The following is a 23,235-nucleotide window of genomic DNA, read 5'->3' as shown; positions in this document are numbered from 1 at the left end:
ATGCTTTAATCATGGTGAAAACTACTAGCCAACTCTTTCTGAAACTCCCTTTCTCAATAGAAGTAATGCTCTAATTATGAAAGAATTGAGATACATATTTTATTTTTAGCTTAATCACTAGTTTAGTCATAATTCACATTCTGAATAGGAATGATAATCTATCAGGAACACTGTTGAATGTGAAAACTTTGCTTTCCTATTTCTGCCTAGGATTAATGCTTGCTGGGCTTATAATCTCAAAATCCTTTTTATAGACTAAGAGCTCTTTACAGAAAAGCAGGCCTCAAGCAACAGAATGGTCCTTAGGTTGGTAGCAGAACAGTTTACAGAAATACAACCTAATTCATGGCTGTTGATTATTGGCTATTTGGGGGAGAGGAGTGAGGTAGGGTAGATTTGATGTAGCTATAAAAAAAAATACACCTTAAATAAAAGATAGATCCCTTTGTGTCTCTTTTAGTTTAACTTGAAATTGTTCCACAACTGACATTTGGAATATTAACCTACACTGAAGGGGAGGCTTTTGGGTGCATTTTAAACGACAGTTATAACTGCTTTGTTTCTTTGAAGAACTCTGCACAGATATCTAAGAGTTGAGTGTTAGAAGTCCGTATGTCATTCTAAAAAGAAGGAAATAGATTATCAAACTTAAAATCAAACAAATTATCTGCAAAGAAATTATCTCTTAACAACCTGGACAGGTGAAAAAAAATATATAAACATACCTAAGGCCAATTAACACAAAATGAAAGCACCACATTATATTGAGAGCTTTATCTCTTTTGTTTGCCTTTTTCTTAACTGAGCAGAGATTAAAGTGTTATTTTTAAAAGTCACCTGAGGGTATTTTAATGTTCCTGGTGAATTTGCTTATGCATGTAAAGGCAGCCTTTCTATTGCTTTTCAGTTCACATGTCTGGATTTATTTAGAAGTTATATGAATTCTGTGTGAGAGAAGTTTTGTTTTGTTTTTTAATTTTTTTAAGTGTTTATTTTTGAGAGAGATAGAGCACAAGTGGGGGAGGGGCACAGAATCCAAAGAAAGGTCTAGGCTCTGAGCTGTCAGCAAAGAGCCCGATGCAGGGCTTGAACCCACAAACCGTGAGATCATGACCTGAGCCGAAGTCAGATGTTTAACCGACTGAGACACTCAGGTGACCCTTGAAGTAGTAATTAAAAAATTTTTTTTGTTTAATGTGTATTTATTTTTGAAAGAGAGAGAGAGAGAGAGAGACAGAGAGACACAGAGCACGAGCAGGGGAGGGACAGAGAGAGAAGGAGACACAGAATCCGAAGCAGGCTCCAGGCTCTGAGCTGTCAGCACAGAGCCTGATGCAGGGCTTGAACCCACAAATCACGAGATCATGACTTGAGCTGAAATCAGGCGCTCAACCGACAGAGCCACCCAGCTGCCCCAAGAAGTTTTCAATGAATTTGTAAAAGCACCAGTGGAAAAACTGACACTGTTTTCAATTTTTATTAATGATTTGGATAAGGGTAATAAGATACTACTGCAATTTTAGACTTAAGTCAGCCCCTGGTATCAGAGAATAAAGAAATAGCAGAATTACAAATTCTGGTGAAGACAGAAAAAAAAAAATCTCCTTTGAGAGAAAATATGAATGGAAAATTTTTAAAAAGTCACCTTGAATGACCATCAAGGGGAACTGTCACTGGACAAAAAGAGGTTATTGGATGATGTGGGCTGCAAGAGGCCCACTGAAGGCAACCAGCATGATTCCAACTCACTCAGCTATAAATCTTCACCCAATGCTAGGAAATAGTAATTATTATCCTCTTGCCCCAGATGAGGAAACTGAGGCTCAGACAGATTGATCAACTTGCCCAAAGTCCATAAGCTAAATAATTAAGGCTGTAGGCATTCAAGTTCAAGGCCCCCAGGCACCAAAGTCTGAAATGAGAACACTGAAGAGTGAATATAGAGAAACAGCATACCAAGAGAGACTCAGGTTGCACAGAAATGGACAGCAGCTTAGGTTTTAAATGTGGTTCACTGACTAGATGACTAAAAGGAGGAAGTTTCAAAAGACCTGAGGCAAAGTGGGCTGAAGGATGTAGCAATTCTCCCTCCAACTCCCAGAAACCAAGGCCAGAGCGTGGGCTTAACCAGGGCACTTTGGTACCAGAAGGATACATACTGGATAGATTCCAACAGAGCAATAAAAACAGTGAAGGGAACAGAGATTTATCTGTTGGAAAGATACACAAATCTAAGTGCCTCAAGCTTGCTTGGAAGGGGAGGAGGGTACCATGGACGGCAACTCTTTGAAGTGTGCACAGCACTGTGGAGACAGTGTTCTGCCATGGGGGTGTACCTGGGAGTTAGAAGTGATGAAATGTGGACAAGAAACCTCTGAGCTGATAGCAGTAAATGTTTTTTGGAAAAGCTTCAGGATAACTCCTTCAGGCTCTGATGTTTCACTTTCCCTGACTCACTTTTTTTTTTCTGAGATTCCAGTGTCTCCTGAAGGAACCCCTGTCCTATGCAGCCCCCACTGCTGCACAAGGAATGCAGCCTGGGTTGGTCCTCAGGGATGGTGCTCCCAGGGGCACAGCGGAGGGAAGATCCAGATGGGCTGGGCAAGGTGACTCATTTGGTTTTCCTCCCATGGTCATTTCTATGAGTCATACACTTTCATCCAGTCCAAAATATGGGAAAGTAACATCAAAAAGCTTGTCTAAGATGTTGTTATCAAATATTTAATGGAAAAGAAAAATCCCCTCTCGTATGATCTGTAAAGAAATGTTTATTTAGGCTTTCCATTTGTTGCTATTTCTTTGCTTTATCAGCATCCAGGAGGTGGGGTGAGGAGAAAGGAGGATGTAATCAAGACAGAGTAAGATTAAGGCAGCTCTGCACTTCTGGTCTGAGGCAGTGACCCAAGCTCCTGACCCCTGAAAAGAAAGCTCAAGCTCTTTTCCAATAAGCAAGTACTCCTCTCCTGAATAAGACAGGCATTCTAGTCAACTGAGTATTCAGCTCTGTGTTTGTAAGAGCATGGTGCCCATGTCTAGATGGCTGGAGATAGGGTAATGTGGTGGGTGGGCAATGTAGAGCAGAGACTTTGACATCAGATGGATCTGGCTTTGTCACTTATTACTAGCTATGTCTCAGGCAGGATCCTTGACAGCTCTGAGACTTAGCTTTCAGATCTATAAAATCACTATTATAAGAAAAATAATAGTAATGGTAATGCTAACAAGTCTATCATTGATTGAGCTTCTTACTCCATACCAGATATTGTTCTATGGACTTTACACATACTATCTCGTGTAATCTTCACAGCCCTAGATAACGGTATTAATATTGTCCTCATTTTCCAGGTGTGGAACCTGAAAGGACTTGCCCGATCATGCGATTAGATAGTGGCACAGGCAGCAGAATATCTGCCTCCTCAGGTTGTTATGAGGTTTACTAGAAGTAAAGCAGTTAAAGTAAAGGTATTAATTTACACTAAATGTACAACATATATATGCTTTTTTAAAACTAAAAACAAGGAAGGGGAAACTCCCTTTCTAATTGTCCCAACTGTTATCTCTTTCTTTTTATTTTTATTTTTTTATTTTTATTTATTTATTTTTTTAATTTTTTTTAACGTTTATTTATTTTTGAGACAGAGAGAGACAGAGCATGAATGGGGGAGGGTCAGAGAGAGGGAGACACAGAATCCGAAACAGGCTCCAGGCTCTGAGCTGTCAGCCCAGAGCCCGATGCAGGGCTCGAACTCACAGACCGTGAGATCATGACCTGAGCCGAAGTCAGACGCCCAACCGACTGAGCCACCCAGGCGCCCCTATCTCTTTCTTTCTAAAATAAATGAGTCTCTCTACTGTCAAGATCCTATGTAAGGGTAACCCACAGTATTTCTTATGTTTTAATCCAAACTATCTAAATTTCATAGACATCATTTGCACAAAAGCTGTGTGCAACACTTCATACTAGGCTAGTATGTATTCCCCAGCTCTGTTCAAGAAACCACTGTGTTCTGCCAATCAGTCAAATTAAACATGCAGAAATCACTGAAAATGTACTCTCAGTAAACATGCTCACAAATCCTGGAGCATACTCCAGAACAAAATAAAATATCTTCTCTACACATACACGTGCAACTCTAATTGGTATTCAAGACTATTTTGAAGATGATGCTGAGTAAAACTTTCTTACCCTGTATGTTGATTGGTGTATTAGTCCGTTTGGCTGCCACAAAATACCACAGGCTAGATGGCGTAAGCAACAGAAATTTATTTACTCACAGAGGCTGGAAGGTTCAAAATCAAGGTTCCAGCAGGGTTTGGCTTCTGGTGCGGGTTTTCTTCCTGGCTTGTAGATGGCCACCTTCTCACCATGTTCTCCCAGGCCTTTCCTTGGTGCATGTGAAAGAGAGGAAGAGAGCCTTATAAAGCTACCAATCCTAACAGGTTAGGACCTGACCCTCATGACCTTATTTAACCTTAATCACCTCCTAAACGTTCTAGCTCCAATTACAGTCACATTAGGAATTAGGGCTTCAACATATGAATTTTGTGGGGAACACAATTCAGTCCATGGCAGTTGGTTAGTCTAAATTGAATTTTACACATGATTCATTAAAATTTTCTATAGATTGTGATCATCACTAGACCAGTAATTGCTGAAGGGCTGTGAATCAGGTGCTTGTGTAGTCCATGAACAGATGAGATATAAAATAGATAAGATCTCTTGGTAAAGCAGAGTGAAAAGGGTCTCAGAATATAGGGTGGTGGTGTTCTTTCTAAAAATAAGTCTTGATGGCTATTGTGCTCCTGATAACTGAAGATACTTGGGAACATAAACAAGTTGCCCAAAAGCAAAAGTTAGATCTGGAAAGGAAAGAGCCCATTCTGCAGAACGAACATGTTTTTTCCAAATGGTTTGCATAATTTCCTATGTAGCTTTCATGTTACAGAAAACAAACACTTAGGCGTTTTGGATGACTATGTGGACAAAGTTTCCATGTCTCTAAAAATTCACTGGGGCGGGATTAGTTTAAGAAGTATTGTTAACTTTCCTTCCTTATGTCATTTAAAACTTTGGAAAATATGAATGTGCTTTTGGCCTTTTCTTGCTTGTGGACTTCTTTACTTTCTCTCTTTGACCATAGGCATGCTCAAACACTGGGGATATCTTTGTATGTGGGTCAAAATGGAGGAATGGGGAAATGGGAAGGGTTGGATTTTATTTTATTTTATTTATTTATTTATTTATTTATTTATTTATTTATTTTTTAACGTTTATTTATTTTTGAGACAGAGAGAGACAGAGCATGAACAGGGGAGGGGCAGAGAGAGAGGGAGACACAGAATCAGAAGCAGGCTCCAGGCTCTGAGCCATCAGCCCAGAGCCTGACGCGGGGCTCGAACTCACGTACCGCGAGATCGTGACCTGAGCTGAAGTCGGAGGCTCAACTGACTGAGCCACCCAGGCGCCCCAGGAAAGGTTGGATTTTAAAAAGTAGGCTTTTTCAATTGTAAAAACCTAGAAAATAGTCAAATCTTGGTGTTCAAAATAGGACCTATTTTTAAGGCTATTGTCTTGAGAACAGATTTTCAAGAAAAAAAAATTTTAATCTTTCTTTAAGAAATCAAGATTTGGAGACCCTATTGGTTCTTCCCACAGGGAAGCAAAGAATCACTCTTTCAGGACAATAAGGCCAAGATTTGCTGTTTTATGGTGGAAAGGTTATAGGATGCAGTGACCACATGTTAGAATCTTGCTTCTCATAGGGTATGGTGGCCAAAGAAGAGCCGGTTAAAAAGACCTTCATGGCCTAGGAGTTATTTGAATAGGTAGAGGGAACACTGATGGCAAAGAAGGCTGGTTCCCACTTTCATACGATCCCAGGAAGAAACTAAATTTCCAGCTGCAGACTAAACCAGTGTGCAGGATAGAGTGTTCAGGCAGTAGGGGCCCTAAGGTTTTGTGCCTCTATTTCTGTGTGAAAAGCCTGTGAGTCTCCTGGGGCCCTCTGTGGTGTTGTGCAATAGAGCCCCACATCAGGTTCTGTGCTGTCAGAGATTCTCTCTCTTGGGATTCTCTCTCTTCCTTTTTCTCTGCCCCTTTGTCACTTGTGTCTTCTCTCTGTCTCTCTCTGTCTCTCTCTGTCTCTCTCTCTGTCTCTCTCTCTCTCAAAATAAATAAATAGAGAGGGAGGGAGGCAAACCACAAGAGACTCTTAAATACAGAGAACAAACTGAGGGTGGATGGGGGAGGTGGAGAGGGGAAAATGGGTGATGGTCATTGAGGAGGGCACTTGTTGGAATGAGCACTGGGTATTGTATGTAAGCCAATTTGATACTAAATTATATTCATAAAAAAGGAAAAATAAATAAATAAATAAATAAATAAACTTAAAAAAAATAAATTCGTATTGAACAAATGAAGGCACCTGACTGCCTTGAAGGGTTGGCCCCAGAGTTAATTTGATTCAGAAAAAAAGTACAGGTCAAAAGAATGCTTATTGTTTTGCCACTTTCTCGTAGTGGAAAGTCCCAGCCAGTTACCAATTAATAATGAGTATCAACACAATTTATCTGGTGCTTAACAGAGGGTGACTTCTGAAGATAACTCCACAGACAGAGCCTATTGTGAAACAGGGTGAATTCTGCCACAGTGTATTCCTTCTCTGGTCTCAGACTAATCACTTAACTCCTGAAATGCCACACATGGAAAATGTGTTCTGTCATCAGCCTTGTATGAATTAACAAGACTATGTTCCATGTTCCAGAAGCACAGCAGGATGATGCAGATGTCACTGGGCTCCTGGCTTTGTGAGTTTACGTGCTGAAGGATATCTGGGTGAAAATCAATGATATAAACACAAAGGAACTATTATTAGGGTCATCATATTGGCATTCTCATATTGAATCAGGTCAGGGGAGGATGAGACAAGGGCAGGACTTGGGCAAGTGACAAGACATAGTAGCAGTGGGAGCAACAGTGCTGGGTAAACAGTTGTAAATCCTCAAGGCTAGACCTTGTTAACATTTTACAGAATTCTTTGTCTCTTTTAAGCAAGCTACAAAGCAAGAAAGAATTCACACAACCTCTTTGGAGGTCAGCGGGATTTCTCTGTTTCTGTGGGAGATCACTAATCACAAACTAATTTGTACCTTGAGGTTCACCAAGTTGGATTTAGAAATCAGGCACATTTTGCTTAGCAGCTTGGAGGAGACAGCTGTAGGTAGAGGTGGAACACACATAAAAATGACTGGTTCTCCTACTAATTGAAAGGAAACTCCACAGTTGGGTTAAGAGAAGCTACCTAACACTCTTTCTGGTGCCCTTTTGGTGACTTACTTTTGTTCTTCCTGCCCTATTTGGCATCTTGGCACACTAAGTTTCTGAGGCTCTGAAGAGCAGCATGTTTTGGGTCATTTCTCCACGGGTGTAAACTGAGGAAGGAAGGAAGTTTACTCTCAAAGCACATGAAGCAAGGTTATGATTTGGGGACAGAATAAGAAGTATTAATATTTTGTTGAACATAAATGGCCAAGGAGCTGATTTCGGTAAGAAGCTTCAGGCAGAAATTTCAAACTGTAATGGCTGTCAAGTATTAAGGGGCAAGATGCCACTAATTCCCAGGGGATTAAAAGTACTGCTAATTTTTCTCAGGGACATTTCAACTTTGAAAAGGGTATCAATTTAAAAACACAAATTAAATGCTATCTTTGAGATGAAATGAAGCCATAAGGAATTAAACAATTGGCCACTAAGTGGGATTTTTCTCAAATAATCCTTGAACTGTGTGTTCTAGAAAGGACTATGTGTACAGCATAGTGAGAGAGGGATAAGGAGGATAGCAGCTGAGGAGGAGGACATGTCTGAGGAATGTGACCTTAGGATACTCAGGGAAATTTCTACAAAGGAAAAATCTGACAGAGAAACTGAAGAAGTGAACTCAATCTCGAGGTGTCTGGGCCAAAACACATCTTATGACTTTGATGATAAAACAAAAACAAAACAAAAAAACCAAAAAACTATGTATTTTGAGTATTAAGATAATGAAGATCAAAGCCAGAAATTTTGGATGAAAAGAGGATTACTGTCATGTTTGAAGCTTTAGAAAAAAAGAATGGAATAATCTTTGGATCAAAGTGGCTAAAAAGTGGATATTTGGGTGCCTCAAAAAAAATCTTGCAAACATTTACATAGAAAATTCATCATAATAATGTAGAAAAACACATGAATGCATGCTGCATGGAGTGAAGCTTACAGTAGGAGTCTGTCATTAGTGAAATAGCCACGTGTAAGTAGGATTATTTATCCATTGTTTATAAATCCATAAGATTAATTGGTGAAAAATATACTACCATAAATAATAAAACTCTTTTCCATCCACTTACTTAAAGAACTACTTTACTATATATTGTTTAATTACATTCACATCAATCCTGAGAAACTATTTAGAGCAGGTTTTAGCAGGTTTTATAGTTGGGAAGGCAGAGCACAGGGAGGTTACGTAGCTTCATAAGGTCAAACATAGTTGCAAGCATTTCCCTGAATTTGGCCTTTGGATACCTTAACTGGGACTCTCCACCAGACCATGAGTTGCCCCATAACCAACTCCTCTGAAGTACTCAAACCTACCAATGAATAAATACCAAAACAAAACTTGAAAGGGCCTCAAATACCAAGGTCACCAAGAAATACTAATCACAGCCATGCTCCAGGCCAGCTTCAGGACATTCATATGAATTTCTATGAATGGAGAGGAATTTTTTTTATGTCTGAGACATAAAAAGGTAATACATTTACCCACTGTCTGCTAGAATGCCTGGTTGATAATTCCTTTGGCTTCAGAAAGCAGGTCCTTGATAATGTAGGTTGAAGGCTTTGGAGAACTGTGGGTAAGATATCCCAGCATGACAGACCACTGAGACCAAGCAACTGAGTGAGACTCTAGAGAGCTCACGGGCTTCTGAGGTGGTGCCTAGAGCTTGGTGGAGAGAAGCACCTCAAAATGAGGATGGGCACAGAAAGAGGCAGTTGGAGAAATCCTGAAAAGTATTTTTGTTTGTCTGTTTTGACCTTTTCCAGCCTTTGGGAATCATGGAAATGTAACAGCACAGGTCTCGAGGACAATCTACACTGGGATATGGAATATCTGTGTGATTTTAGACAGGTCATCCTTATCTATCAAATGAAGAGGTTAGACTCAGTGAGGTTTTTTCTACTCTATTATGTTATGATTTCATGAAGCAAGTCTTAATTTAGCACTTAGATCCTTGGCTCACACAAAGTTACTCCATCCAGAAGGAAACTGCCTTTACAATCTGTTTCAGGACTTGTATAGGGACTTAGCACAACAGTTAGTGATTGCCTTTGTCGGTTGCCAACTGTCTGGAGAGTCCCAGAGTACATGTGGGCATTGTCCTAAGCTGGACAAGTCAGGAAAGAGCTGCAGAGGCAAAGGACGGACACTGCAGGAGAAACCAGGAGTGACTCAGAAATGAGACCATTCTCTGCATCCAACTCTCAGTCCCCAAACTGGGCTCCTATTGTGGAAATTAGACCTTTGAGCAGTGTTCCATGTATTTATTCTACTTGTATCAAAGAGGCTTTCATCTTCCTAGAGCAAATTATTAACACATTCCACCAAAGATGTGAGGGTGGAGGCCTGGCCTTGGGGAAAAAAAAAAAATCACATCATAATAAAAAGCTGCCCGAAACATGAACTTAAGAAAAACGAACACAAAAGCCCCCACTTTTAATGACAGTGGTTGGCCAGATGCCAAAGTCCTTGTGCCCAGAGGAGCATGGCTGGCTGATTTCTTGTCCGTGGGCTGACCCTTCTGTGCCCAGGAATTTTCCATGCGATGGCCAGTGGTGTGGGAGGTGGGGCCTTTGCAGGTTCAGCAGGTTGAGGCACTCACAGACAGTTGTCTTTGACTTTAGCTAGAGACCAAATTTTGCTGGCTGAGTGAACAGTGACTCTCAGTTCCAGGCAGTAAATCTTTGCTTCTTGAGATTATTTCGTTGGGGAGTGGGGAGAGAATAATAGAGACAAACAAAAAAACACACTTCAGAAAGACCAACTACTCTCAGGTATATCCAAGATGGGAAACATTTACAATGAGAAGTTTCATGAATGATTACTCCCCAAGGCAAGATGCTATAAGGAATAGTTTCTAGACAGAGATTATGCCATTTTCTACAGCTAGTTCCTTGATTTACAGGAGTCATTTGGTGTTCAGGCACTTCCTTTGAGATATAGCTCCACTATATGTGGAAAAGGGCCTAGTGTGAAAGAGTATACAGAGAATTATTTATTGCTGTTGAAAACCAGGACCCAGCGTCTGATTTTGTTTTTGTTTGCCTCTTTAAAAATGTTTCCTAGTAACACCAAGATATATTATCACAAATCCCATGTTCAGCAACTGTGACAACCAAGATTCATGAACAGTCACAAACATGTTGTCTGACATTAGCATCAGTTTCTCCTTTTGGGGATAGAGGAAGAGCAGAGAAATTGAGAAACTGAGAAAACAAGAGGGAATTGAAATACTTCATCCAGTTGAACAGCCAGTGCAGCCTTGAGTAAAAGCAGTCTAGGATTTGGGATCTTGGCTTTGCCATCTGAAATCGAGCATTTGCATGTGAAGAATAATTGCTGACTCTAGTGAAGATGGATAAATATCCTTTGTAGTGATCAAAATCACTCTTCTAACAAGAAGGGCTCTCAAAAATCCCACAATTTCACCTATAACACACATGGATTTTTAAACTTTGGCTAATCAGAATAAGTATCATTTGCTCAGCACTTGACTGCTTTAGAATGCTTCTTACAACAATATCTGTGCCAGTGTTATAATTTTTTGCAATTAATGTATTCAGAAACTTGGGCTCAGCATGTATATAATTTGCCAAAGTTTCCTCCTCCATCATCATTACTCTACTCCTGAGGTTCTCAACACGGGACCAGTCTCTACCACCTTCCCTACCCTGGGAATGGGGAATAGCTTTTGGTGATATCTGGAGACATCCTTGTTTGTTGACAAAGGGGGAAAGAGCCATTGGCATCTAGTGGGTGGAGGCCAGGGGTGTTGCTCAATACCCTAGAACATACAAGATAGCTCCCAACCCCCAATATTACAAAGAATTATCCATCCCAAAAGTTAATAACACCAAAGTTGAGAAAACCTGCTCTACATAGTCTCATTTTAAAGTTCCTTTTTGACTTCAGTGACCATTTCTATACTGACAACTGTCAAATCCATTATTTTTATTATTTCCCAAATTCCATACTCTTTTTACTAATTTCCTAACAGAGGCCTCTGCCTGGTTGTTATGTGGGAAGCTTAAACATAATATGACAAAAATAGATCTTCTTCACCTCCTATATTCTGATATTTAAAAAAAAGTTTTTTTTTTAATGTTTTTATTTACTTTTAAGAGAGAGAGAGAGCTAACAGGGGAGGGGCAGAGAGAGGGGGAGAGGATCCCAAGCAGACTCCACAGTATCAACGCAGAGCCCAATGCGGGGACTAAACCCATGAACTGTGAAATCATGGCCTGAGCCATATCTGAGTCAGATGCTTAACCGACTGAGCCACCAGGCACCCCAATTCTGTTCTTGATCACAAACCCTACCATCTAGGGTTTCTCAAGTTAAAAGCATGATTGCCATTCTTGACCTCTTCCTTCCTCTTCTATTCCCCACTCACTCCAATCCAATCATTTGACAGGTCTTTCAAATACATCTGAGAAACATCTCTTGCAACTGGCCTTTCCTTTCCTTCACACTGACATCATTTTAGCATTAGTCCTCGTCATCTCAGGATAAATTGTTGCCTTAATTTGGCAAATCATGCCAGGCAGTATCCTCAGAACCCATGAGTTATTATTATCCTTCTTATTTTACAGATGACGAAAACATGGTGCAGAGAGTAAGTGGCTACTCAATGAAGAGGCAGGGGTTGACCTCAGGCCAGACTCTGTGCTGTCAACCACTACACTCTGCTACTTCCCAATTCATTATCTTAGACTTGACTTCTATCCTTTCCTACATGAATCAAATGTTCCAATTACTCTGAACATCTCCCGACTCTTGGATCTTTCTAGAGCTTTTCACATTTTTGTGTCATTGAAAATGATGCTTCCCTCATCTGGAACACCCTTTCTTCCCTCGTTCTGGCTAGCTCCTAGCCATGATCCAAGGGCCAGTTCAGATAAAAGCTCTTCAAGACCAGGTATCATATCTTATCCATATTTTCAGTCTCTAGCCCTGTATCTGTTTCATAACAGGTACCCAAATTTTTACAGAATAAAAGAAAATTACTTTCTCTTTCTACTACTTCCAATGTGAAGTTACTTTGCAAATATTTTCCAGTGAAAATGGCTCCATCAATATCCCATTTCTTCCTCAAGGCAACTAATTAGAAGTTAATGCTTGTATATAAGTATATACAAAGGTAAGCTTCTTTAAAATATATTGATTATATGAGTTGAATATATATATCCAATAATATTATATATATTCAATATACATTGAATATACTATAGTATTGAATATATATTCAAATCATATATATTCAATATATAGTATTGAATATATATATAGTATTGAATATATATTCAATATAGTATTCAATATATAGTATTGAATATATATATAATTCAATATATAGTACTGACTATATATTAAATTCAAAGAGGTGGTGTCAAATGTTCTGAAGAGAACTAAACACTTTTAAGGTTTGTTTATGATCCAAAATTTCTGCTTCAAGTTGAAAATAAGTCTCTTATCTTTGGCCTAATAGAACTAAAAAAAAAATTGCTTTAAGAGTGATTTGTTTCAAATAATTCATCTCAGAGTGAAGAAGAAATTCAAAAGATGTTTACATTGGAAAGTCTACCCCACGTTCACATTATTTTAACAACTTTCCTCTCCCTCTCCCCTGTCCCCTGACACCATGAGTCGTTGAAGTAAAGACGCAATATGGTGCAAGGATTTAAGGTCATTCTAATTTCTATTTCTCTCATGACTAGCATAAGGCAAATGAGAAGACAAATATTTCCTGCAAGCATCTTCTTTGTCATCAGCAAAAGAGGGGAATAAATATATAGTGTAGAAAAAAAATCCTTTGGCAAGACCATAAAGTCTTTATGTTCAGAAACAAAACCTGATTATCCCCTGGTCCATTAATTCTCCCAAACCATTAGCAATTGGAAGACAAGGACAAAAAAATGAAGATAAACAAAAAAATGTTCAGAGGCTGTGAGAGTTAAAATGATTACTGAGATATGACCCCTGTTCCTCAGATGGGGAAAAGTATAAAAAAAGGTCATTCTTCCCTTTAGCTTCTGGTAATATGAGAATCAAATCCTGCATTTTCTTTGTTAAAATGACATTTTCTATCTTTTTTTCCTCACCAAATAGGATAACTATTCAGCATGAACACATTTTTAATGGGATAGTTCCAGTATCCTGTCCCCAGAGGGTCTTAGCTTTGTCTCTGAAAACCCATAAAGTCAATGTGGAATTATATTCATTAGCACTCCTTTTGAGGGGTCCTGAGGTATGATCCCGAGGCGTTAATCCCGTGTATAGCAGTTACGTGTGCAAAAATTGCAAACTTAATCTGTATTTACTCAGGAAAGTGAAAAGACCTATTCCTTTTGTTATTCACATACCCAATCAGTCCCAAGGCAGTGTCAGCTCCATATGATGGTGGGTTTTCTTTAGGTCATTTCTTTTATGACTTTGTGGGAAATCAGGAAGTAAGTGTTCTTCTTTTGGGCATAATTCCTCCACCCTGAAGAACAGTTTTAAATGGCTGCTGAGGCTGCTCTTGGCTTTCTAAAACCAGGACTTTCATACTAGCATGTTTTTTCATGGCTATTCCCCTTGCCTAGAATTCTCCCTCACACCTTTCTACTTCTCACTTCATGTAGTTCATTATTGCTTCAATCTCACCTTAAAATCACTGCACTTCGAGGGCGCCTGCGTGGCTTAGTCGGTTGAGTGTCTGACTTCGGCTCAGGTCATGATCTCATGTTTTGGGAGTTCAAGCCCTACATTGGGGCTGTCAGTGCAGCGCCTGCTTCAGATCCTCTGTTTCCATCCCTCAACCCCTCCCCCACTTGTGGTGCCCTCCCCCCTCCAAAATAAAAATAAATATTAAAAAAAAAATCACTGCTCTTTGCTGGCCTAACAAATAAACTAGGCTATAGTTTTTATTTAGACCATCCATTCTTAACCTTAGCTATGCATTAGAACTACCTGGGGGTGCTTCTAAAAACTATTTATTACCAGGCCTACCATGGATTAATTAAATCTTACTATCTAGGATGGGTATAGATAGCAGTACTTTAAAAAAAATAGCCCTAGGTGGTAAGAGCATAACTTTCTTCATATCTCCATAGGAGTTCTGAGCTACTTGCAAATATTGGTTCACTGTCTCTCTTTGTCATTATATCATATAATGAAGTGGGGAATTTTGTTTACCAAGAAATCTCAATGTGAGAGAAAGAAGAATTCATTTTCCAGGTGTGTGGTCCCTTCCCCAGGAGCAAGAGAGGGAAGGTGGTGGATGGGGGTGATTCATGGATCTTCTGGGTCCACTTCTCTAATCAAAAGTAAAGATCATTTTTAAGTTTATTTTTGGTTGCTAATTGTGTTTGTTTGACAGTTACTCCATGAAGAGACCATGTCACATGGATATTGAGTGAATAAATGAATGGATAAGTGACTGAGGGAGTAACTGAGAAATACTTTTTACATCTGATTCAACCTCAAATTTCCACTTATAGGCTTTCATTATGAAGACTCTTTTAACAGACCACTTTTTTTTTCATTCTTCACAGGCATTGGCACATAAATCCCCCTTGGAAGTTTAAAAGATGTTTTAGATTTGATGTCCAAAACTAAGGAGGATTGGAAGCTCAGTTTTGGAAGGATTTATTTGGGTATTTGTCATGGACTTTCAAAATACTGAATCCAAAATCTCAATTTTGTCTTCTCAAACAGGCAAGTTCTAACATGAGCTAAGAATGCCAATGATATGCTCAAGACACAGAAAAGAGACTGGAGTGGATTTGCCACTAGAGAAATGCAGTGTTATGTAATATGAGGTACACTTCCAGTCTAAGAACTAGCCCTGCAGACTGCCACTGGAATGTTGTCCCTCCTCATGCCACTTCCAAGAAATATCAGGTTTAAGAAAAAAGTAGCAAATGTAAGCTAAGAAGGGAAGGAAACTGAGTAATGAGGGAAGGAAAGCATATACCGTTCAATACCTCTGTATTTCCAGGCAAGAAAGAACTTGCCATTCTTCATTTCATTAATCTAGTTAGATAGTTCTCAGAGACTTCCAAATGTCAAACTATGTTCTAAGCATTAGAGATACAGCAACAACAACAAGAAAAAAACACCAACCAGGGCGCCTGGGTGGCTCAGTCGGTTAAGCATCCGGAGTTTGGCTCAGGTCATGATCTCATGGTTCATGAGTTCAAGCCCCACATCTGGCTCTGTGCTGACAGCTCAGAGCCTAGAGCCTGCTTTCGATTCTATGTTTCCCTCTCTCTCTCTGCCCTTCCACTGCTCATGCTCTCTCGCTCTTTCTCTCTCTCCCTCTCTGTCTCTCTCAAATAAACATTAAAAAAACAAAAACAAAAAAACAACCAACCAACCAACCAAAAATCCCTCTTCTCATTGATGAAACATTCTAACCGAGGTAGGTAGAAAACAAACACAACACACGGTGTGATGAAAGTACTATGGAGGAGGTACAGTAGGGAAAAGGGATAGGAAATATACGGGGCATTGCCATTTTCTGTAGGGTTGCCAAGCATAGGCCCAAGTGGAGAAGGTGACAGCTGAGTAAATTCCCAAGAGAGTTGAGGGAGTGAGTTATGTGGACATTTGGCATGAAGTGTAGAGGCAGAGAAAACAGCAAGTGCAAAGCCCTGAGGCAGGAATCTTAAAAGCTCTGGAAGGTGTTTGGCCTCTACTCTGAGTGAAATAGGGGGCTTCAGTGGGTTTTAAGTGGAGGAGGGATACGATCTCACACCTTTTGGGATCACTCTGGCTGCAAAGTTGAGAGTTGACCGAAGGGAGCAGGAATAGAAAGACCAATGGTGAGGCTGGTGCAATATCACAGGTGAGGGATGATAGTGACTCGAGGTAGAGCTGAGAGCATCAGCAGCTGGATTAGACAAGGGGTGTGTGATGGAGAGAGAGAAGAATAAAGGATGGCCTCAAGGTCTCTTTTCTGAGCAGCTGAGGTGAGGAAAGCTCTGGTAGGAGGAGGCAATAGCTGGCACTAGATCCCAAGCCAAGCACTTTCTGAATGTAAAGGAACACAGGATGTACAAAGAACTTAACATCCAACTTAGGCGAACCTCTTCACTGAGGAAACTGAGGCCGTAAAAAGGGGGAGGTATGTGGGAGGCAGGACAGGCACTAAAATAAAATGTCTTATGAGTTTTGCTCAGAACCAACTGGTCCAGAATAGAGACAACCTGCCCCCTTAGGTGAATATAGGAATAGCAGATGGTACTGTGGTAGGACTACAGAAGCCTTTCAGGCAAACCACTTTAGGGAAAGAAAAGACCCCATATTTTGGAGGGCCCTGAGTAAGTCTTCCCCAAGTGAAGCTGTCAGCCATGTCCTGTGCTGTAGTTCCCCTCCTCAAGGCAGAGAGTAAGAATGAGTACATGATGGTAAGGTTCTGGGGTGGGAAGGCTGGAGACCTTTTAGGTGAAACAATGGATTGGGTGGAATCCCTCCCAAAGTCAGAGCTGCTTGTTGTTACTGTTCCTGCTGCAGATGTTCTAGACAATGGTACTAAAGGGCTGAGTGTGGGCGTGTTCTTTCTTGACACTGACTCTGATAATGGCCCTCCTTTTAAATGTTATGGACTTCATCATCAATCCTTGTGCATTAGCATTCTTGAATCTTCTATTTTGGGTGACCTCCAGCCAACAATAAGCCCTCCCACTTCTGCACAGTTGCTTCTTGGTTTGGGTTGGAATCCAACATAGCAGAGTCAGGGAAGAAGATTTGTTTCATGGGGCTTACTTTCTGTCCTTGAAGCTCCCTTCAGTCCTCTCCTGTGGTCTTGCCTCTCTGCCCCTCCATCTTCCTGGTCAGGCATACTGCTTTGTCCTGGGTTCTCTGCTGCCACAGAACAGACAGTAAGGACACTGAGGCCTCATGGAGGAGGGACAGTCAAGGCTTTGTTAAGAGAGTGTCTCCATGTGTCCAGGTCTCTTTTTCTCAGCATTCCATTTTGCAGCCAAAAGACTTTCAAGGTCCAAAGCCATCAAGAGGCTTCTCTAGGAAGCCAAAGCAAGGCAGTGCAATGCCAGAATTGGCCCACATAAATTTGGCATTCTCAGGATGTTCTTTAGTAACATAACAGTATTTGAGCTGGATTTGCTATAGCTCTTTCCACAGTATCTGTGTCTTCAAGGGTCTCAAATGAAGACATCCCAGCAACAAAGAATAAATGCTGATAGTGGGCTTCAGAGCCATATATTTCCATCTTCTTTTTGGACCTATTGTGGCAGGTTTCAAGGGAAACCCAAAGTGACTAAAAGTGAAGGGCTAGGTTTTTAATGAAAAACAAAAGTAACTAAGATAAATAATGTCAAACATCATTAACAAATGACAAAAGTCTATTTAGGAATGTTCTTTAAGTTCATGAATGGGATTACCCAGAGTTTAGGAACAAAGTAAAAAGAAAATGGCTTGTATTAGTAAAATGATCAAATGTGAAAGGGCATGTTCAATATTTACAGAAGTTTCTGTGAAAGACTGCTGGATTTCCATCTTTGGTGATATACTGATATATGTTGATTTAATGCAATCTCAGAAGAGGTAACAATCTTGGAAAAGAAGAACAAGTTTGGAGGACTCACATTTCCCAATTTTATTTTATTTTTTTATGTTTTCATTTATTTCTGAGAGAGAGTGAGAATGAGAGAGAGAGAGAGAGAGAGAGAGAGAGCACACACTGGTGCTGGTGCACAAACACAATTTTTTCTTCATTTTTCTTATTATAGACACAACATAAAATTTACCATCTTAACCATTTTTAAGTGCAAAGTTTAGCAGTGTTAAGTGTATTCACATGTTGTGAAACGTATCTCCAGAACCTCATCTTGTAAATCTCAAACTCTATATCCTTTAGATAACTCCCCTTCCCCCCTCTCCAACCCCTGGTAACCACCATTCCACTTTCTGTTTCTATGAATTTGACTATTTTAGATACCTCATATAAGCGAAATCAAGGAGTATTTGTCTTTTTCTGACTGGCTTATCTCACTAAGCATGATGTCCTCAAGTTTCTTTCATGTTGTAGCATGTGACAGGACTCTCTTCCCTTTTAAGTTTGAGTCATATTCCATTGGATGTGTAGACCACACTTTGGTAATCTGTTCATCTGCCCATGGACATTTGGGTTGCTTCTGCTTTTGGCTACTGTGATTAGTGCTGCTATGAACGTGGGTGTGAAAATATCTTTCAATATGTTTTAGCTTTTTAAGAAACTGCCAAAGTGTTTCCTAGAATGGTTGTACCAAATTACATTCTAACCAACAGTGTATGAAAGTTTCAGTTCTCCCACCTTCTCATCAACATTTGGTATGGTCAGTCTTATTAATTTTAGCTATTCTTATAGGTATGCAGTGGTATCTCACTGTGGTTTTAATTTGCACTTTCCTAATGACTGATGATGTTGAATATTTTCCCATGTGCTTATTTCTATCTTTGTATCTTCTTTGGAAAGGTTGAGAACCTTAAGATAAAACAATGGATTGGGTGGAAACTCTCCCCAAACCAGAGCTATTTGTTGCTATTCCTGCTGCAGCTGTTCTAGACAATGGTACTAAAGGGCTGCGTGTGGGCGTATTCCTTCTTGACACTGATTGTGATAATGGTCTTCTCTTTTAGTGTTCTGGACTTCATCATCTATTCACATCTTTTGTGCATTTTGTTTATTTTCTTATTATTGAGTGTGAGAGTTCTTTACATGTTTTTGATCCAAATCCTTTATAAGAAACATATTTTAAATATTTTCTCCCAGTTTGTGTCTAATCTGATCATTCTGTTAATGATAACCATAAAAAGTACAAGTTTTAATTTTTATGAAGTTTAAGTTAGCAGTGTTTGCTTTTATTGATCAGATCTTTGGTATCATATCCAAGAAATCTTTGCATGCCCCAAGATCATAAACCTTTTTTCCTGTGTTTTCTTCTAGAAGTTTTGTACTCTTGTAGGTTTAAGCTTTAAGTCCACGATCCATTTGAGTTAACTTTTGTATCGTGTGCAAAATGTGGATCAAGATTCTTATTTTTGCATCTGGATCTCCAATTATTCCAGCACTTTTTTTGTTGAAAAAAACTTACACTTTCTTCAGTGAACTGTCTTTGTATCTTTGTTGAAAATTGGGTACCCATACATAAGTGCGTCTATTTCTAGAATCTATCCTCTTCTATTGCTCTATCTTTAAACCATTACCAAAATATCTTCATACCATAGCGTTCTAAATTTTGAAATTGGGTAGCATTAATGCTCCAACTTTGTTCTTCTTTTTCAAAGTTGCTTTTGTTATCCCAGGTCTTTTGCACTTTCGTATGAATTTTAGAATTAACTCATTAATTTTGACAAAGAAGTCCACTGGGATTTTGATTAGGATTGCTTTGAATCCACAGATCATTTTACAGAGAATTCACATCTTTACAATACTGAATCATCCGATTCATGAACATGATATATTTCTCAATATATTTCAGTCTTCTTTAATTTCTCTCAGTTTTTATTTTTATTTAGTTTTTATTGCTCAGCTCTTGCACATATTTTGTCAGACTTATCCCTATTTTTTTATATTTTTGGAACGGCATTTTTTAAAATTTCAATTTCCAATTATTCATTGTTTAGCTTGTCTGGTTTTTAGCTTTTACATTTATCTTATTAGATTCTCCTGTCTCTGTTCTCATTGCTGAATGGGTAGGCAGCTTAAAGGTACTTGCTTATTTTGAGAGATTTGTTGGCCAAATCTTACTCACACAGGTCTGGGAAAGGAAACATCCCCCCTAAGATACTTCTCATTACCTTCGTATAGGCAGAATCCTTACCCTGCATCTTTGGATAAGAACACTTCTCTGCAGTTCTTTTCTGGAGCTTCCTGATTTTCTGTTGCAGCAAACAAAACCCACAGAGACCAAGGTCCTGGCACAAATGCTACCAGTTTTCTAATCACTTGGCATTGGTCACTGAAGGTCACAGAGCTTCCTGGCAGGAAGTAGGGCACAGACGGCAGGTGGCCCTGCCAGAGCAGCTGAAAAAAAGCTCTATTCATGGCAGATTGTATATCACCAACTCGCTGTGACAGCACCACATACCTGCCAGCCCCAGAGCAGGCTGATTAGGGTAATTTAGGTTTTGTCTTCAAGCATAATTATTAGAGCTGTCAACAGCCTCTGTGATGCTAAAATGAAGAATCACATCCAGAGAAGGATGGAGAAGACCCAATGGGTGCTCAAACAGGCATAGAAGGCTAAGAGGCAATAGATTCATTTCAACCCCAAGACAATATGATTTGGGAATAAGAAAATGCAACCATGTTCAATAGAGTTCATGGTGCTCTGAAGATATATAAGAATGAGAACTCAGAGGTGATCTTAGGAGTCCTATATGTAAGTCTCAAGGAAAGGATCTACTTTATAAAAGCATCTGAACCACAGACTATTTAAGAACAGAACACACTGAGACTTAATCACTAATGTGCTTGGCACAGAACTGCCCACAGAAGCCCCACAGGCTTAGTAAAGTTTCACAGAGAGCTTTATTGGCCTTGTAAAAACCTCAGACCTAGGACTAGAATCCTTATTTTAAGTAGAACTGGAGGTATTAACTCACTATGATTTCAGAAGCAACAGAAATGTGTCTCATGATCCTAGCACACTATGCTCATCAATGTCTGACATTTCATGAATTCCTTTGCTTTCTTTTCAACTGCTGAGATGATGACAACTTTGGTGGGAGAGTAAGTCATTAGGCTTTATCAGTCATTTACACCCCAGTGTGAATGCATTTATCAGAAAACATTTTTTTTCTCGTCCTTGGAGAGTATAGTACAAAAGAAATAAAAAAAAAAAAACTGGAAGTGAGTGAAGAAAAGTGAAAGGGGGCAAAGGCATGAGAGAGACTGACTGACTGATTGATACTCTTTCAAATTTCAAATGGGGCCGGCTTGGTAAAACTCACACAGAAGTATCAAAGGATACTGTCCAGAAAGTGAAAAGACAACGCAAAGAAAAGGATAAAAGGTCTGCAAATCATATATCTGATAAGGGTCTAGTATCTGGAGTATATAAAGAGCTCTTACAACTCAACAACAGAAGAACAAAAACTCCATTTAAAAATGGAAAAAGGACTTGAATAGACATTTCTCTAAAGAAGATAAACACATGGTAAATAAGCACATGAAAAAAAATTAACATTGTTAATCACTAAAGAAATGCAAGTCAAAAGCAGAAAAAATACCACTTTACATCCACTAGGATGGCTATAGTGAGAAAATTGGACATTAACAAAGTGCTGGCAAGGATGTAGAGAAAATGGAACCCTCATACATTGCTTATAGGAATGTAAACCAGTGCAGCTGCTGTTGAAAACAGTTTGGAGGTTCCTCAGAGAGTTAAACATAGAATTACCATATGACACAACAATTCTACTTCTAGGTATATATACAAAAGAAATGAAAACAGATGTACAAAGAGAAACTTGTACATGAATGTTCACAGCAGCACCAGTCACAGTACTCAAAAGGTCTAAACAGCCCAAATGTCCATCAATTAAGGAATGGATAAATAAAATGTAGGATATCCATATAATGTAATATTATTCAGCTATGAAAAGGAATGAAGAGCCACTAAATGTTACAACATATTTTCACCTTGAAAACATTATGGGAAGTGAAAGAATCCAGACAAAAGGCCACACATTTTATACTCCATTTATATGAAATATATAGAATAGGCAAGTCTGTAGAGACAGAAAGCAGACTGCTGGGGGCTGGGGGAAGGTGAAACGGAGAGTTACAGCTTAAGAGCCTTGGAGTTTCCTTATGGAGTGATGAAAATATTCTGGAACTAGATAGTGGGGATGGTTGTACAATATTATGAATGTACTAAAAGCCACTGCATCACACACTTACAGATGGTTAAAATTCAGATGGTGAATTTTATGTATATGAATTTTACCTAAAAAAAAAAAGCCATATAGAAACTCCATGAACTTTTGGCTAATTCTACGCAAACCTCATCTTTTCAAGTGTCCATTCACAGCAAGACAATCCTGTATTATGAGTGATATCTAGAGAACACACCACCAGCTTCTGAGAAGCCTCGTTAGCAGAGCTTCAAAAGTGTAACTCTTTTTATCCTTCCTGATGTACTGACTGTCAAGCTGCAACACAGGAATTAGAACCAGATAGAAGGAAGATGGGCAGGGAAAACAGATGTGCAACACAAGAAATGTAAAAGTGCTGAAGTGGAATCAAAACCTGAGCCATCAGAATTTGTCATAGTTGAGGGAAGTGCCAGGAACCAGACCTCAATACAGGATAAGCAGAGAGGGCCTTTTTGACCACCTCTGAAACAAATGCTTTCTTTTCCGTTATCTCCTCCTCCAAGTCCTCAGGTGTTAATGCATACAGACAACTACTTACACACACACACACACACACACACACACATGATTTAACACTTTATTACTGTTCTTAAGGCTACTTTTTTTTTTTAATTTTAACGTTTATTTATTTTTGAGACAGAGAGAGACAGAGCATGAACAGGGGAGGGTCAGAGAGAGGGAGACACAGAATCTGAAACAGGCTGAGTGGTCAGCACGGAGCCCGACGCGGGGCTCGAACTCATGGACCATGAGATCATGACCTAAGCTGAAGTCGGATGCTTAACCGACCGAGCCACCCAGGCGCCACTTAAGGCTACTTTTAAGTACAAAAAAATGACCTGCCAAAACTGACTTTTTTCTTCCAGGAAAAACAGGCCACAGAGAATGGTATGTTACAGATTTGCAAACAATATATTTATTATTATATGTTACAAACTATGTATATATAGTTTATAATATGAAAAGATGAGGTTTGTCTAGATATTGGAAAGGTTCAGTGGTTGATTCCCCCCCCCCCTCCTTTTCTAGTCATGGTTGAGACATTTTTGATTAACTG

The 23,235-nt window shown here is 39.4% G+C and overlaps 1 protein-coding gene across 4 annotated transcripts in view; it reads right to left on the bottom strand.

Moving 5' to 3' along the window:
• Positions 1-23,235, bottom strand: part of ANKRD55 (ankyrin repeat domain 55) — a 514,150-nt gene that overhangs the window by 172,082 nt on the left and 318,833 nt on the right. For all 4 annotated transcript variants that reach the window (XM_053907354.1, XM_053907355.1, XM_053907353.1 and 1 more), the window contains one exon: positions 4,276-4,385. The gene's annotated coding sequence lies outside the window, so the exon portion shown is untranslated. The remainder of the gene's footprint in view (positions 1-4,275; positions 4,386-23,235) is intronic.

Source organism: Panthera pardus, unplaced genomic scaffold, assembly GCF_024362965.1.
Source record: "Panthera pardus isolate Hobbes unplaced genomic scaffold, ASM2436296v1 HiC_scaffold_2, whole genome shotgun sequence".
Lineage (NCBI taxonomy): Eukaryota > Metazoa > Chordata > Mammalia > Carnivora > Felidae > Panthera > Panthera pardus.
This window is presented reverse-complemented; position numbering and strand designations above follow the sequence as displayed.